The 17,815-nt window shown below is 45.6% G+C and overlaps 1 long non-coding RNA gene across 1 annotated transcript; it reads left to right on the plus strand.

Annotated features, from left to right (window-relative positions):
* Positions 1-2,416: 2,416 nt before the first annotated feature.
* LOC135564665 (uncharacterized) lies at positions 2,417-14,426 on the plus strand. Its single transcript, XR_010461191.1, has 2 exons — positions 2,417-3,323; positions 12,925-14,426. It is a non-coding gene; the product is annotated as an uncharacterized LOC135564665 (long non-coding RNA).
* The last annotated feature ends 3,389 nt before the right edge of the window (positions 14,427-17,815 follow it).

Below are 17,815 nucleotides of genomic sequence, written 5' to 3' on the forward strand. Positions count from 1 at the left end.
AGAATCTTGCACAGACAAAATATTCTAAATCTAGTCTTCAGGAAATACTCCATTGCACTGGCTTATTCTCTTGGCTATCAAATGATGTATGGAGTACAAGCACATTCTAGATATATCTATCTCCCTTATGCATAATGTAGTCAGTTTAGCCATATTTTCTGACACCCAATCGTAATACTGCCCCGCATGGATGCTTGCCATAGACCAAATGCTACTAACAGCCAATCAACTATACCAATCTTCAACTAATGTGGGCAACTCCTACATGTATGACGTCACACGTTCTTTGAGCGTGACCCTTTACCCGAGCAGGTGGAGTCCGATGCCATTAGGAATTAGCTAGTCTGGTCCCAGATCTGTTTGTGCCGTCTTGCCAAGGCGTGACCATGAATAAAATAGTTGGCAAGACGGCACAAACAGATCTAGGACCAGTCTAACCAGGAAAGGTCTCTGATGGGATCTGTACATTCCGGTTGTGTGGCATATAGCGACATATCATTTTAATGATGGTTATGATAAACAGAATGGTTGCAATTAAATGCCGGTCACCACGTCTTCAAACCCTGCCTTACGCGATTAGTCTTTCATTCAATCATCCGCCATCGACGCCGTCCGGCGCATATAGGACAGAAGCAACGACTTTGGAAATCTTCTCCACTGTGCTTTAGCTCCACTGGTGTTGGTCAGCATTTCGGTGTCTATCTTAGGTGAGTCACAAGGAGTTGGGCCATTGCTTCTTGTTTGTCTGAGGAGGTTGGGGTTTAATGCATTAGGCCAACAGATGTGGAGTGTTCTTCGCAGATGAGTTGTGTGGAAGGTGAATTGTTTGTTCAGTCACTTTCCAGCACTCTGTGCCATATAGAACAACTGGTGGATTTAGAATTTGGTCTGTTGTCTTCACTTACATATTTGTTGGAACTTTGTGAAGGTTTCGCTGAGGGTTCTGTTCAAGGACTTTGTCAGTTTTATCACAGCAATCCACACGCAAAACAAGAACCGCAGCATGAAGCCAATGTGAAAACCCATTCCAAGCATGTATGCAATGATGTGTCGTCAAGCTAAATTATTCTCAACATAACATTGCTCATTGTATTTCACTGTGGGTAAGGGAGACCAGGTCTAACAATGAAAAATGAATCCTGGGAAAAAAATGACCAAACTATTATTCTGCCCTGGATGGAAGAAAGGTGTTTTTTTTTGGCTGTTTGTTTTGTTCATTAGATTTTTGCAAATAGTAGACATTTGGGACTATAGTAAATCCACTGTTGTCAGTTCTGCCAAAGTTTTTATCATTCACATGAAATAAACACTTGCACATAAAAAGCAAATGTTTCTGGTTTTACTTACTGTTTTAGGACATTAGGTACACTATCGTTCAAAAGTTTGGGGTCACATAGAAATGTCCTTGTTTTTGAAAGAAAAGTAACTAGTTTTGTCCATTAAAACAACATCAAATTGATCAGAAATGCAGTGTAGACTTTGTTAATGTTGTAAATGACTATTGTAGCTGAAAATGGCAGATTTCTTTTAATTAAAAAAAAGTGTTTTTAATGGAATATCTACATAGGTGTAGAGGCCCATTATCAGCAACCATCACTCCTGTGTTCACTGTTTAAAATGATAAACTTGGATTTGCTAATTGATCATTAGAAAACCCTTTTGCAATTATGTTAGCACAGCTAAGAACTGTTGTGCTGATTTAAAGAAGTAATAAAACTGGCCTTTAGAATAGTAGAGTTGTCTGGAGCATCAGCGTTTGGGTTTGATTAAAGGCTCAAAATGGCCAGAAATAAATAACTTTCTAATGAAACTCGTCAGTCTATTCTTGTTCTGAGAAATGAAGGCTATTCCGTGCGAGAAATTGCCAAGTATCTGAAGATCTCGTACAACGCTGTGTATTACTACCTTCACAGAACAGCACAAACTGGCTTTAACCAGAATAGAAAGAGGAGTGGGAGGCCCCGGTGCACAACTGAGCAAGAGGTCCACTACCTTAGTGTCTAGTTTGATAAACAGACGCCTCAAAAGTCCTCAACTGGCAGCTTCATTAAATAGTACCTGCAAAACACCAGTCTCAACGTCAACAGTGAAGAGGTGACACTGGGAGGCTGGCCTTTTACGCAGAATTGCAAAGAAAAAGCCATATCTAAGACTGGCCAATAAAAGATTAAGATGGGCCAAACACAGACACTGAACAGAGGAAGATTGAAGAAAAAAAAGTGTTATGGACAGATGAAGTGTGAGGTGTTCAGATCACAAATAAGAACATTTGGGGGACGCAGAAAAAATGAAAAGATGCTGGAGGAGTGCTTAGCGCCATCTGTCAAGCATGGTGGAGGCAATGTGATGGTCTGGGGGTGCTTTGGTGGTGGGAGATTTGTACAGGGTAAAAGGGATCTTGAAGGAAGGTTATCACTCCATTTTGCAATGCCATGCCATACCCTGTGGACGGCGCTTAATTGGAGCCAATTTCCTCCTACAACAGGACAATGACCCAAAGCACAGCTCCAAATGATGCAAGAACTATTTAGAGAAGAAGCAGTCAGCTGGTATTCTGTCTATAATGGAGTGGCCAGCACAGTCACCGGATCTCAACCCTATTGAGTTGTGGGAGCAGCTTGACTGTATGGTACGTAGGAAGTGCCCATTTTGCCAATCCAACTTGTGGGAGGTGCTTCAGGAAGCATGTTGTGAAATGTCTTCAGATTAGCTCAACAAATTGACAACTAGAATGCCAAAGGTCTGCAAGGCTGTAATTGCTGCAATAGGAGGATTCTTTGACGAATGCAAAGTTTGAAGGACAATTATTATTTCAATTAAAAATCATTATTTATAACCTTGTCAACGCCTTGACTATATTTCCTATTAATTTTACAAATCATTTCATGTATGTTTTCATGGAAAACAAGGACATTTCTATGTTACCCCAAACTTTTGAACGGTAGTGTATTTGGCAGACTAGGGCACAATGATGTATCATGAAATCTGGTGCAGTATCATAGGCTCATGTGCTTGCCAAATCTCCAGGCTCTTTTGACACACTTGGAAATGAACATTAGATGGTGCCAAGTGACTGTTCTCCTTTTTTTCATTGTGTATTGCAGTTCACAGTTGTTTGCCAAACTACCTGAATAATTTCACTTTGCATTTCAGGGATGACTACAACCACAGGGATCGAACCAGAAACACTTGGAGGAGAGATGCCCAGGCATAGATGACAAAGAGATGACTGAGAGCGGTCTCAACTGGTTCGCCGTGGAAGAACTTGCTCCGAACCGAGAGAGATGGAGAACAATGGCCTTCGTCAACGGCCTGTGCTGAAGGTAAAGAATATAAATCCGACAACCACGTTTTTCAAAAAACAACACAACACCATAACATGCCAAAAAACATCTGTATTTGATGTATATATTTTCCATATGTAATAACATAGGCTAATCAAATCATAGGCTAAACACGTAGGCCTACATTTTCAACAATGCTATTATGCCACATAATATGGCACATTTTGTTGAGTTTGCTGTGGCTCAACATTGTGTGGTCTTTTGAATAAATGTACCAAACCATAAACCCCCACTGCTTTACTGTGTAAAAATGTCAGTTGAATGGCTCCGCTACGAAAGTGCCTTGCCAGTTAAAATAAGCCTCGCAGCCACTGACCCATTATGTGCAGAGGTAGACGAGGCAACTAAACACCACTTCCCCACAATTTAGATGCAATAATACACTGACAGATTTTTTTATCCACTTCATTAAGCCTCTAATTTCTTATAAAAATCCTGCATTAATCTTGGCGACGGCTTCCCCGCGGTTCTTTAAACTCTCCTCCAACCTTCCCGCGTTGGTTTGATGGCTCCTCAAATAGGCTCCAATTTCAGATAAATAATGCATTCCCACTGTCGTAACAATGCCAAGGATTCTAAAATGTCACTGTGACATACTGGAATCGTACATTAACAATCAAAGTATAAGGTCTCTCAAACCCAACATCCCAAACCGAGTACACCATTCTGCCACCCTGACGGAAGGGCAGCTCCTGCTCAGCTAGTTAAAGCTCTTTTCTGTCCTGGCACCACAATGGTGGAACCAGCTTTTCCCTGAAGGTAGGAGAGCAGAGTCCCTACCCATCTTCAGAAAACATCTGAAGCCCTCTCACTTCAAAGCGTGCCCTAAATAATCCCACAACGCCCCCTGACTTTGCTGATAGCAAATTCATTGAGGAAAAATGTACTTACTATGACTGAGATATGTGGATGTCCCACCTAGCTATCTTAATATGTGGGCATTAACTGTAAGTCGCTCTGGATAAGAGGGTCTGCTAAATGATTAAAATGTAAATGTCTCAACTTCTAGGCTAATCACATTCGCTGATAGGCCGCCTGTCTGCCTGATGTTATGTGAATACTTAAGGTATTGCTCTGCAGTTTTAAGATGTATTTATTATTAATTTTTTTAAATTCATAGGATGAGATAGGTTTGACCTTTTGGTATGGTGCGAATAAAGTGTGTGAGGTCCTGGCTTACTATGCTGAAGTTGAAGTCAATGTTTTTGGGCTCTACTGCCAACATTGGTCATAAACCTAAAGTCATTGTGATGTGATGATGTACAGTGCATTCGGAAACTATTCAGACCCCTTGACTTTTTCCACAGTTTTTTCCCCCTCATCAATCTACACGCAATACCCCATAATGACAAAGCAAAAACAGGTTTATATTCTTTTTTGCAAATGTATAAAATAAAAAAATAAAAATGAAATATCACACTTACATTAATGTACAGACCCTTTACTCAGTACTTTGTTGAAGCGCCTTTGGCAGCAATTACAGCCTCGAGTCTTCTTGGGTATGACGCTACAAGTTTGGCACAGCTGTATTTGGGGAGTTTCTCCCATTCTTCTCTGCAGATCCTCTCAAGCTATGTCAGGTTTGATGGGTAGCATCCCTGCACAGCTATTTTCAGGTCTCTCCAGAGATGTTTGATCAGGTTCAAGTCTGGGCTCTGGCTGGGCCAGGACATTCTTGTCCTTAAGCCACTCCTGCGTTGTCTTGGCTGTGTGCTTAGGGTCATTGTCCTGTTGGAAGGTGAACCTTCACCCCAGTCTGAGGTCCTGGAGCAGGTTTTCATCAGTGATCTCTCTGTAGTTTTCTCTGTTCATCTTTCCCTCAACTGGTCTCCCAGTCCCTGCCGCTGAAAAACATCCCCACAGCATGATGCTGCAACCACAATGCTTCACCGTAGGGATGGTGCCGGGTTCCCTCCAAACGTGACACACTTGGCTTTCAGGCCAAAGAGTTCAATCTTGGTTTCAGCAGACCAGATAATCTTATTTCTCATGGTCAGTCTTTTCGGTGACTTTTGGCCAACTCCAAAAGGGCTGTCCATATGCCCTTTACTGAGGGGTGACTTCTGTCTGGCCACTACCATAAAGGCCTGATTGGTGGAGTGCTGCAGAGATGGTTGTCCTTCTGGAAGATTCTACCATCTCCACAGAGGAACTCTGGAGCTCTGTCAGAGAGACCATTAAATACCACCTTCCTGACCAAGGCCCTTCTCCCCCGATTTCTCAGTTTGGACGGGCAGACCGCTCTAGGACGAGTCTTGGTGATTCCAAACTTCTTCCATTTAAGAATAATGGAGGCCATCGTGTTCTTCAATGCTACAGAAATGTTTTGGTACCCTTCCCGAGATCTGTGCCTGGACACAATCCTGTCTCGGAGCTCTACTGACAATTCCTTTGACCTCAGGGCTTGGTTTTTGCTCTGACATGCACTGTCAACTGTGGGACCTTATATAGACAGGTGTGTGCCTTTCCAAATCATGTCCAATCATTTGAATTTAACACAGGTGGACTCCAATCAAGTTGTAGAAACATCAAGGATGATCAATGGAAACAGGATTCACCTGAGCCCAATTTGAAATCTCATAGCAAAGGGTCTGAGTACTTATGTAAATAAGGTATTTCTGTTATAATAAAAAATTAAAAAATTAGCCAAAAAATATTCTAAAAACATTTTTCGCTTTGTCATTATGGGATATTGTGTGTACATTGATTTTAAATCCATTTTAGAATGAGGCTGTAACGTAACAAAATGTGGAAAAAGTCAAGGGGTCTGAATACTTCCTGAATGCACTGTAAATACATTGGCCTATGTGTGATGCTGGCCTATGTTGCTATGTACCAGCTAAGCTCTCCAGTCTATTAGCAAAACAAAATATAGTGATGAAAGGCACAGCAACAGATCTTTATCAATGACAAACCTTTACTGTCCAACAAAATGTGCATTATATTAAAATCAATCACATTTTAAACAATTCCAGGCAGGCTGACATGACTGCCGTAAACATTGACATGTTTCATACTCCAGAATCTCCGTAGCACTTTCATTCAGTCTCTAGATGGCAGTAGTGTCTACGTTTTCATCTTCTTGAGTCACTACTATCCCATCCTCACCCACACTCTCACAGTGGTGGGCAACATGCAAATCAAATGTTAACATCACAGACTTGCACAATGAGAGAGAGAGAGCAGCTTTGATGTACGGCTGTAATTTGGCACTATAGCAGCTTCTGAAATTGCCTTGTTTTATCAAAACCGACGCTTGTCTTCTCCTCACCATCTAATAAGGAAACTCACCCAATAATGAAATTAAACCAGCAGAACATACTTTTGCCTGTCTGTGATGTCACACACTCGTGCGTTCGCTCGCAATGTCATGGAACGCCGAGTTGAACCTTTATCTTATGTGCGTGCGCTGTCGTTGTAGCGACGATACAGTCAGTGAGACCCTTAACAAAGCGCTAACTCCGGTGAACTCTCTTTTTTGATCTGTGTGTTAGTATTAGACGTGGCGAGGAGGAAAGGAAGTCACCTCTGGTAGGCACGTTGGAATTTCTGACAAATGTGAAAGTAGTTCATTGATTTCTTCCCATGGTAAGGCAACACATCCTCGCAGTGTGTACTGTGGTATTCAAGCAATTCAAGCAAATTAGGAGGAATTCATTAGGACTGAAATGTTTTAAAATCAGGAGTCACTTTTTTTTAATATAAGATCAGCCTTGTATCAGAGTAATTACAATTCAATAACATTATGTAACAAAGCTAGTAAGTATATGGAATACCATTTGTACTCATTTGAAAGTAGAAGTCGGCTTGGTACATGATTCCCCTGTCCTCCTATATAGATACCCTGAAAGGATGCCACTGCAACTCAGTGTTGTCATGTTCAGTAGCCTTGAAACGTGGGTCTCCGTGGAGGGACAGGAGCACCTAGAGTGGGGCAAAAAAGTATTTAGTCAGCCACCAATTGTGCAAGTTATCCCACTTAAAAAGATGAGAGGCCTGTAATTTTCCTCATAGGTACACTTCAACTATGACAGACAAAATGAGAAAAAAATATATCCAGAAAATCACATTGTAGGATTTTTATGGTGGAAAATAACTATTTGGTCACCTACAAACAAGCAAGATTTCTGGCTCTCACAGACCTGTAACTTCTTCTTTACTGCTCCTCTGTCCTCCACTCGTTACCTGTATTAATGGCACCTGTTTGAACTTGTTATCAGTATAAAAGACACCTGTCCACAACCTCAAACAGTCACACTCCAAACTCCACTATGGCTAAGACCAAAGAGCTGTCAAAGGACACCAGAAACAAAATTGTAGACCTCCACCAGGCTGGGAAGACTGAATCTGCAATAGGTAAGCAGCTTGGTTTGAAGAAATCAACTGTGGGAGCAATTATTAGGAAATGGAAGACATACAAGACCACTGATAATCTCCCTCGATCTGGGGCTCCAGGCAAGATCTCACCCCGTGGGATCAAAATGATCACAAGAACGGTGAGCAAAAATCCCAGAACCACACGGGGGGACCTAGTGAATGACCTGCAGAGAGCTGGGACCAAAGTAACAAAGCCTACCATCAGTAACACACTACGCCGCCAGGGACTCAAATCCTGCAGTGCCAGACGTGTCCCCCTGCTTAAGCCAGTACATGTCCAGGCCCATCTGAAGTTTGCTAGAGAGCATTTGGATGATCCAGAAGATTGGGAGAATGTCATATGGTCAGATGAAAACAAAATATTACTTTTTGGTAAAAACTCAACTCGTCGTGTTTGGAGGACAAAGAATGCTGAGTTGCATCCAAAGAACACCATACCTACTGTGAAGCACGGGGGTGGAAACATCATGCTTTGGGGCTGTTTTTCTACAAAGGGACCAGGACGACTGATCCGTGTAAAGGAAAGAATGAATGGGGCCATGTATTGTGAGATTTTGAGTGAAAACCTCCTTCCATCAGCAAGGGCATTGAAGATGAAACGTGGCTGGGTCTTTCAGCATGACAATGATCCCAAACACACCGCTCGGGCAACGAAGGAGTGGCTTCATAAGAAGCATTTCAAGGTCCTGGAGTGGCCTAGCCAGTCTCCAGATCTCAACCCCATAGAAAATCTTTGGAGGGAGTTGAAAGTCCGTGTTGCCCAGCAACAGCCCCAAAACATCACTGCTCTAGAGGAGATCTGCATGGAGGAATGGGCCAAAATACCATCAAAAGTGTGTGAAAACCTTGTGAAGACTTACAGAAAACGTTTGAACTCTGTCATTGCCAACAAAGGACAAAGTATTGAGATAAACTTTTGGTGTTGACCAAATACTTATTTTCCACCATAATTTGCAAATAAATTCAGAAAAATCCTACAATGTGATTTTCTGGATTTTCTTCTTCTCATTTTGTCTGTCATAGTTGAAGTGTACCTATGATGAAAATTACAGGCCTCTCTCATCTTTTTAAGTGGGAGAACTTGCACAATTTTGCCCCACTGTATATCTGGGCCCTGACTGTCAACCCCCCTTGCCCTATTTCCTCTCCCCTTCCACCCTCTGACCCTGCCCTGGAGGGGGAGAAGAGGAAGAGGAGAGACAGAGGGAGGTCGAGGCAGCCGTCTCCTGTATTTCCGTGGCTGGTCAGCCAGTAGACCATGTAGTTGCAGGGCCAGTCAGACAACAGCCAGCTAATGGGCAGTAGCAGAGCAGCAGCAGCCACAGTGACAAAAGGAGTGGTGACAGATGCCATTATCTCAGCCTCATGCAGATTACAACTGGATGCAGGCACAGGCCGGGAGACAGACAGACAGGCAGCCCTGTGTTTGTGTGTGTGTGGAGGGGGTAAAGTGGTGTCTGTGTGTGTGTGTGTGTGTGTGGAGCACCTCCATACTCCTCTGTGTGTGTGCGTGCGTGCGCGACTGACTGTGAGTGTGTGTGCTTGAGTATGCATGACCAGTGTAGCTACCGCTAGACATTTGGATCACTCACCCAGTTCTCGCTCAGTATTCAGGGGGATCATGAAAACTATATTGCATCCTCTCCGAGTTTCATCTGGTGTTGGGTTTATAACATATGCAGTTTCCACTTCACCAAGGATGTCCTGGTCATTTGGAGAACCAAAATGGGGCCGTACGGGGGATGTAGCAGCATATTTAACAGGCTTGGCAGAGGGAGAGAGTCGTTATGCAGCGTTTTTGGGGTATAACAAATGTGTGCTTGCTCTGCTCAGTGTGGTGTGGTGACATGGGACAGTGATATAGATTGTGGAGATGGATGTTGACAGTGGAATGTCAGCCCTCCAGTCATTTGCTAGACTGAGACCGAACACATTTGGATTGGAGTTTCCGGACCTTAGCAGGAGAGAGGGAAAGATGGAGGGAGAGAGAGGGCGGGAGAGGGAGAGAGAGGGCGGAAAAGGGAAAGAAAGGGAAAGAGAGACAGCCAGGCTGTGGTCTATGATGGAGGAGTGAAGGTGTCTCTGCGGTGATACTTTTCCTCCCATGGTGTTTGAATCTCCACAGTTGGATGACAAATCCAGTTCCCTGTGAGGAAGCAGATCTTTGCAGTAGGCCCCTCTGTACTCATTACTGTCACTACGGTATCTCAGCCTCAACCACCACTGACGCTTGCGCACACACTACACACACATACGCACACAAACACACACACAGCCTCTAAGCCCCCCCCCCCCCCCGCTGAGTGTCTGACACCGTTGCTGCCAGACTAATCAGGGCACTACTGTACCCCCTCCAGCCCTGCATTCTAAATTCTCGCTCTCTCTCTATCTCTCTCTATCTCTGTCTGTCTGTCTGTCTGTCTCTGTCTGTCTGTCTGTCTGTCTGTCTGTCTGTCTGTCTGTCTGTCTGTCTGTCTGTCTGTCTGTCTGTCTGTCTGTCTGTCTGTCTGTCTGTCTGTCTGTCTGTCTGTCTGTCTGTCTGTCTGTCTGTCTGTCTGTCTGTCTGTCTGTCTGTCTGTCTGTCTGTCTGTCTGTCTGTCTGTCTGTCTGTCTGTCTGTCTGTCTGTCTGTCTGTCTGTCTGTCTGTCTGTCTGTCTGTCTGTCTGTCTGTCTGTCTGTCTGTCTGTCTGTCTGTCTGTCTGTCTGTCTGTCTGTCTGTCTGTCTGTCTGTCTGTCTGTCTGTCTGTCTGTCTGTCTGTCTGTCTGTCTGTCTGTCTGTCTGTCTGTCTGTCTGTCTGTCTGTCTGTCTGTCTGTCTGTCTGTCTGTCTGTCTGTCTGTCTGTCTGTCTGTCTGTCTGTCTGTCTGTCTGTCTGTCTGTCTGTCTGTCTGTCTGTCTGTCTGTCTGTCTGTCTGTCTGTCTGTCTGTCTGTCTGTCTGTCTGTCTGTCTGTCTGTCTGTCTGTCTGTCTGTCTGTCTGTCTGTCTGTCTGTCTGTCTGTCTGTCTGTCTGTCTGTCTGTCTGTCTGTCTGTCTGTCTGTCTGTCTGTCTGTCTGTCTGTCTGTCTGTCTGTCTGTCTGTCTGTCTGTCTGTCTGTCTGTCTGTCTGTCTGTCTGTCTGTCTGTCTGTCTGTCTGTCTGTCTGTCTGTCTGTCTGTCTGTCTGTCTGTCTGTCTGTCTGTCTGTCTGTCTGTCTGTCTGTCTGTCTGTCTGTCTGTCTGTCTGTCTGTCTGTCTGTCTGTCTGTCTGTCTGTCTGTCTGTCTGTCTGTCTGTCTGTCTGTCTGTCTGTCTGTCTGTCTGTCTGTCTGTGTGTGTGTGTGTGTGTGTGTGTGTGTGTGTGTGACTGGAAACAGACCTTCAGTATGACGTCATGCCTTGCTTAGATGACAGTGATCAGCCTCACTGGAGATGTATGTTTTTGTGTTTCGTTAAAGGAGGACAAACTATCACGTCAGACTAATGTACCTGCCTTCTGTCGTGGAACCTTCTGTTTGGAATACTGTTGTCTAAAGTCAAGGTTAAAAATGAGGGGAAACTCTATGGTCTAACTATCTTACACAGAAAACGCAGAAAAACCATGTTCAAATCCAGATTAAGAAGGCGATATCTATTAAAGGATGTAGTCAGGGCAGTCATGGTGAGGCCTTTTTCTCAGACAGGCCAGTATGTGAGCGTATGAGACATAGGAGTCGTATGCTGCTGGGTCTTCTCAGGAAGAGGAGCGCTTTACAGGGAAACCGTAATGAGAACCATGGAGCCCTGATGCACACACACACACACACACACACACACACACACACACACACACACACACACACCCTTCTATGGCACTGTGAAGCAGCAGCATGGACATCCAGCAGAGCGATGTCCTGATGCTGTGTGAAGTGCAGTCTCTCCATGGTAACTACTGGAGCTGTGTATTCAAATGGCACTGTGAGACACCACCCCCACCACATCCCATACTTAGTCTCTATCCCTGGGTCTCTGCCTTCTCTAATTTGCTCTAAAGCTAACTCTCGTGTTGAACTGATTAGCTTCTTATAGTCTGGTAGTAGTAGACTTAGTGGTCTCCTCTGAAGCGATCTGTCTTCTTTATTCTTCTTTATTTAAGAGAGAGAGAGGGTGTGTGTGTGTGTTTGCCCCTCAGAGCCTACCAGGGGCAACACACTGAGAGAGTGCAAGTGAGAAGTGAGTGTGACGGATTGCATCCTGCCGCCGTGTGTGTGTGTGTGTGCGTGCGTGCATGAAAACGAGAGCAGCTACATGTAACCAGCCGTGGGACAAAGGAAGATGACGGTAGAGGAATGGAGCCGGACATGAATGTGGATGGAGAGGTGATGAGAGAGACCAATAGGAAGCAAGGCTAAGAGAGGAGGTCTAGGGCATGGGGACACCCAGCCTGCATACATTGCATCCACCGGTCCAGTCTCAGCCTCCTCCTTATACAGTATCTGGGGCCAGGCAAGCAACCCACAGGAACACATTAACACAAGATCCACCTGCACATGCTAATGGTATGGCCCTGAAATTTGTGCAGAGCATTGGAGTATAGGCCCTTTGAGCTGTGCACCCACTCATACTCAATGCACACACATATGCATGCACAAACCCCGACACGCACGTACACACACACACACACGGATGGATTCACATGTGCGCGCACTCTTGGACGCGCGCATGCGCACACAGACACAGAGACAGTGGGAGACAGGGCTGGGGGTCCTGGGTGTTTTGCAGCTTGGATCCACACCAGTGGTTTCCCTTCACTGCAGTATTGTTATTTAAATGTGGGAGAGCGATCAGCGAGCTTTAATGGCATCCTCAACACTGCAGAGGCAATTCTCCTCCAGTTCCCTCCTCTCCCTCCTCTCACACATGGCTCGTGGGCACACCTTGAGGGGCATATGAATACCAAATACCATCGGCGTTCGCAATACAACACATTTCCTCGTTTTTCTGCACATTTTGGCATATTAGTCAGCAATTCTCCAGTTTGAGGTTTAGTAACAGCAAAGAGTGTACTTGTCATCACTGCACGTTAGCAATAATTTGGGCATGGAGGTAGAACCCATACTTACATTGTGTCGATGTATTTGGGCTTGTTGTTGTTAGAAGTAGGTTGGTTTTTAGGTTGTTTTCAAAGCTCTGTGTTATTTGATGGAACTTTAGTGTCAGGCCTGCCCCCCGACCTTGTCTGTCTTTCAGAGTTTGACGTTCCTGAAGCCCTCGTGATGTTTACTCTGTCACGGACAATCAGAGCCCGGCTTTAACACCTGTGGTGATGGGATCGTTTTAGCTGCGTATGAAGAAAAAAATCCCCAGCTCAACAGTGAATAGAATGAGACTGGACAAGCACCCCTGGCAATCGCCCCTTCGTCTTTACCTGTTTTTTTTTTTTTTTTTTTTTGTAAACCAGGTAGGACGATTGGCACAAAATTCAACACATTCTTCCCCTTTTCTAGTTCCCAGGTGTGTCCTAATGCTTTATTTTGAGAAGGCGTAAATAGTTATTTTTTTCATCCCTAATTTAGATATTTCATGTTTTGATGTTGGATATGGTATAGAGGCTTCCTGTTGTTAGTGGTCTAGCAATTAATAACATGTCTCGTGTGCTCAGTATTGGAACACACAACACCAGCTATATTCAAGTCAAAAATTGGATGTAAGAAGGACAAGTTAAGCCGCACAGAGGACAGGCAATGGGGACATTTCATTGCATACCCGGAAGTGTTGTGTATTTGGTGAGCAACTTACATATCCGTTTTGTCCCACAATTAGCTAGACAATCGAATCCTCTGTCGCATTTTCATTTCAAACAAGAGAATGAAAGCACATCAAATTCACGTCAGTTTAGTAAACTTGCGGAACATGTTAAATAGAATAGGGGCACAATGCACGTTTTAAACAGTCCACCTTCTTCGGACCGACTGACATCTTATTTAGACCCCTCCTGTCTCAGCCTCCAATATTTATGCTGCATTAGTTTATGTGTCGGGGTGCTAGGGTCAGTTTGTTATATCTGGAGTACTTCTCCTGTCTTGTCCTGTGTGAATTTAAGTATGCTCTCTCTAATTCTCTCTTTCTCTCTCTCTCGGAGGACCTGATCCCTAGGACCATGCCTCAGGACTACCTGGCATGATGACTCCTTGCTGTCCCCAGCCCACCTGGCCGTGCTGCTGCTCCAGTCTCAACTGTTCTGCCTACGGTTATGGAATCCTGACCTGTTCACCGGACGTGCTACCTGTCCCAGACCTATTATTTGACCATGCTGGTCATTTATGAACATTTGAACATCTTGGCCATGTTCTGTTATAATCTCCACCCGGCACAGCCAGAAGAGGACTGGTTTTGGCCTTTCTAGGGAGTTTTTCCTAGCCACCGTGCTTCTACACCTGCATTGCTTGCTGTTTGGGGTTTTAGGCTGGGTTTCTGTGCAGCACTGAGCACTGAGATATCAGCTGAGCAGCTGAGATATCAGCTGATATACGAAGGGCTATATAAATACATTTGATTTGATTGATTTAGCACAAGATATTTCCTTACAATATAAGATTGATATATGTAACCAAATTGCAGAGCAACCTTTTTTCTTTTCTTTAAAATGCAATTTAAATTGAATGTATGTGTTACTTTGCAGATGTATTTAAATGGAATAGAGAACAGGGCAAATGTGGTGCATGTTCACTAAACTCAGTCCGCCACCTTAAGTTGGGAGCATGGTTGACTCATAGGGCTACGTGTGTAAGTGTGTGTGCTAACACATGCCATTTCTATGTGTTTGTTTGAGTGTGCATTTATTTGTGAGTGTGTGTGTGTGTCTTTATCTGGGTGTGTGTGTGTGTGTGTGTGTGTGTGTGTCTGCGCCAATGCGTGTCTTTCTCTGTGTATTTGAGTGGACGTTTGTTTCTATGTGTGTGGGTTCAAGCCTGTGCACACGCACACACACACACCACAGTAGGTGTTGTCAGAAATGATCCCATTTTCATTACTCACCAGTTCAAAGAAGGAGGTGAGGCCCTGCCTTGCAGCAAGTGATAAATGCATTACCCCAATAAACCCTGTCTCCACAGAGGTGCTGAGTAGGGAGACACACACAAACACTGTTGTGATGAAGAGAGCGAGAGGGTCAGAGAGAGAGAGAGAAAGAGAGCGGAATGAAGGGAGTGAAGAGATGATCAGATGAGAAAAGAAGAGGAATGACAATGAAGAAGTGATGGAGAGGGAGGAGGAGGAGAGGGAGAGGGAGAAAAACAGGACCGAGAGCGAAGGAAAAAGGAGAAGTGAAAGAAAAGTAACAGATGTCAGAGAGGAAAGAGAACGGACCGGGAACGATAGACACGAGAGGAAAAGAGACAGACAGACGCTGAGGAGGGAGGGAGGGAGGGAACTATCGAGGGAGGGAAGGAGGGGTAAAGAGACAGAAGGCTAGGGGTAGAGGAGGGCTAATGCAGGATTTGTGGCGCTGGTTGTGTGGATGGAGGGAAGAGGGAGAGCTCAGTGATCACGTATGTCCAGCTAACCCCTGCCTCTGCCCCTCATTAGAACAGGGCCATGGCCCCGTCCCGAATAGTAATCCAGGGAGGAGGTGGAGATGGAGAGAGGGGAGGAGGAGAACAACGGTGTGTGTGGATAAATAGATGTGTGTGTCTTTGCTAACTGCGGATCGGCCTTTCTCCCTGCCCGGCCACCACCTCCGGTAATGAGGAGAGAGGAAACAGATCAGAACCTTTTAGAGGAAGTGGACCAGTGTTACTTCAGTTAAACACACAAGGTCACGATCCTTCCTTACCATCAAATGACATCAGAGCGCCAAAGCCACACTCGTGCAAATTGAAACGGGCAGCGAGTTCATCCAAATCAAATCCAAACCTGAACCAATGCAACGGCTGGGACTTTTCAACCTAACCACCAGGTCTTCCCTCTCTTTTTCCACTCCGTAAGGAACAATGATGTGGGGGTGGAGGGGTGGAGGGCATGCAGCATACAATTAAAAGGCGAAGCAGCGAGTCAAGGGGACTGACCCGGGTGGAGAAAGTGTTGTGTGTGTGTGCACCACATAATGAAAGGTTGAACTTTGCAGTTACCGGGGTGGCATACCAAATCAACTCAGAGGCAAGTAGAGAAGTAGAGAGGCAAGTAGAGATGGCGGGAGGGAGGGAGAGGGACTTGGCTAGTGAGAGGGGAGGGAGAGTGGGACCGAGGGAGGGAGAGAGGGACTGAGGGAGAGGGACCGAGAGCAAGCAATGGGGAGAGAGGGACTAAGCGAGAGGAGAGAGGGACTAAGCGAGAGGAGGGAGGGAGAGAGGGACTAAGCGAGAGGAGAGAGGGACTAAGCGAGAGGAGGGAGGGAGAGAGGGACTAAGCGAGAGGAGGGAGGGACTAAGCGAGAGAGGGACTAAGCGAGAGGAGGGAGGGAGAGGGACTAAGCGAAAGGAGGGAGGGAGAGAGGGACTAAGCGAAAGGAGGGAGGGAGAGAGGGATTAAGCGAGACGAGGGAGGGAGAGCCAGAGTGCGTCGTAGCCACAGGGGCTGAGTGACAGAAATTAATAATTAGTGACAATGATTGACAGCGCTCCCTCCATCTGCGGCTCTCCGCTGCCTCGCAGGCGCTCGCCGGCGACTGGCGGGCACAATGAGTTCCAGAGGGATTCTGGGAGAAGCACATGATTGACAACTGCCTCCTGGAGAGAGGGGGAAAGGGAGCGTGGAGGGGCGGTGAGTTAGGGGGAGGAGGAGGGGGAGGATAGAGGGGGCAGGGGGACAGAGTTAGTAGGAGGGAGGTGATGGGGTACTTTGGGAGAGGGGGTCAGAGATGGTCCCCACGTTCCCTCTACCAACCACGATCCCTCCACCACACTATAGTATTGTGCAAAGCAAACAAATTTACTGCGGAGAGAGGGAGCGAGAGAGGGGGGGGGGTAATAAACAGAAGAACATGAGAAGTGTTCAAGTCATGGCGTCTGCGTTGATGGGGAATAGCCCTTTAAACAGCCATCACCTGTGAACTTCTCTCCTCTGTCACCTCTTCTCATTCTGTCTCATTCCCTTCTTCAACCTGAACTGCCGTGCAGCTCTCCCAGCTGTCTGTCTTTCACTGTCAAAACTGACATCTTATTGCTGTAAAAAAAAGAGTGATTTCATAGCTTGTGATGATACATAGCCTACCTTTTAATGGTACAACGATACCACACAACGATACCCCCCCCCCCCCCAAATCTCTCTGTCTCTACCCCCCTGTCTCCCTCTCTTTGCCCAGCGAGCGGACAGACACATTTCTCCCATGCCAAGCAAGCTTTAGCCCTCTTTGACATGGGCCTGGCTAATATGCTCCAGCACAGCCAGGCGGTCTCCAAGGCTCACAGCTACAGCACTGTAACAAAGTACCGCTACATGCCTCAGGGGCACAGGGAAGATTGTGCAGAGCAAAGGAAAATCCAGTGGGGAAATGGTTCATATCACAAGACATTATTGATTTCCCCCCAAACAGCTTTGTTTTTCAGCATCTCTTCTGTGGTCGGCTGGGTGGTTTCCTAAGTCATGCCCTGGAAGTTATTGCAATAAGTTGTCTCATTTTTCAGGGTAGTCCGACTGTTATTTCACAAATTGTTACGTTGAAACGGATTTGGAAACGATTCTTTGAGGGACTCGGATGCTGTATGACTTCAGATTGAGCACGCACTGTTTGTTTTTGAGTGCATGTTTTTGGAAGGAGCCACGGAGGAGGATCGTGTTGTTTTTGTGGTGTACCTCGATGTGTGTGTGAGTTTGTTTATGTGTGTGTGTTTTCAGATGCGCCACAGGATAGTCTGACCAGTCACACACCTGACAGGCTGTTTCTAGTCGATTAGTACTGGAAGATAGTGAGGGGGGGGGGGGGGGGTTAATATAGCATTATTGGTCATCTTATTCACATCTTATATACCCTTAAGGGTCTCTCAGCCCTCCCAACTCACCAGCTGAGCCACACAACTTTTTTTCTTTCCCTTTTCTAACACACACACACACACAACCCCCCACCCTCCGTCCCACACATACACACCAATAAACAGACGTGGGGGCACACGTGGAGTTGTAGACTTGACAGCTGGTTACTGCA

The sequence above is a fragment of the Oncorhynchus nerka genome, linkage group LG3 (assembly GCF_034236695.1).
Source record: "Oncorhynchus nerka isolate Pitt River linkage group LG3, Oner_Uvic_2.0, whole genome shotgun sequence".
NCBI classification, from domain to species: Eukaryota; Metazoa; Chordata; class Actinopteri; order Salmoniformes; family Salmonidae; genus Oncorhynchus; species Oncorhynchus nerka.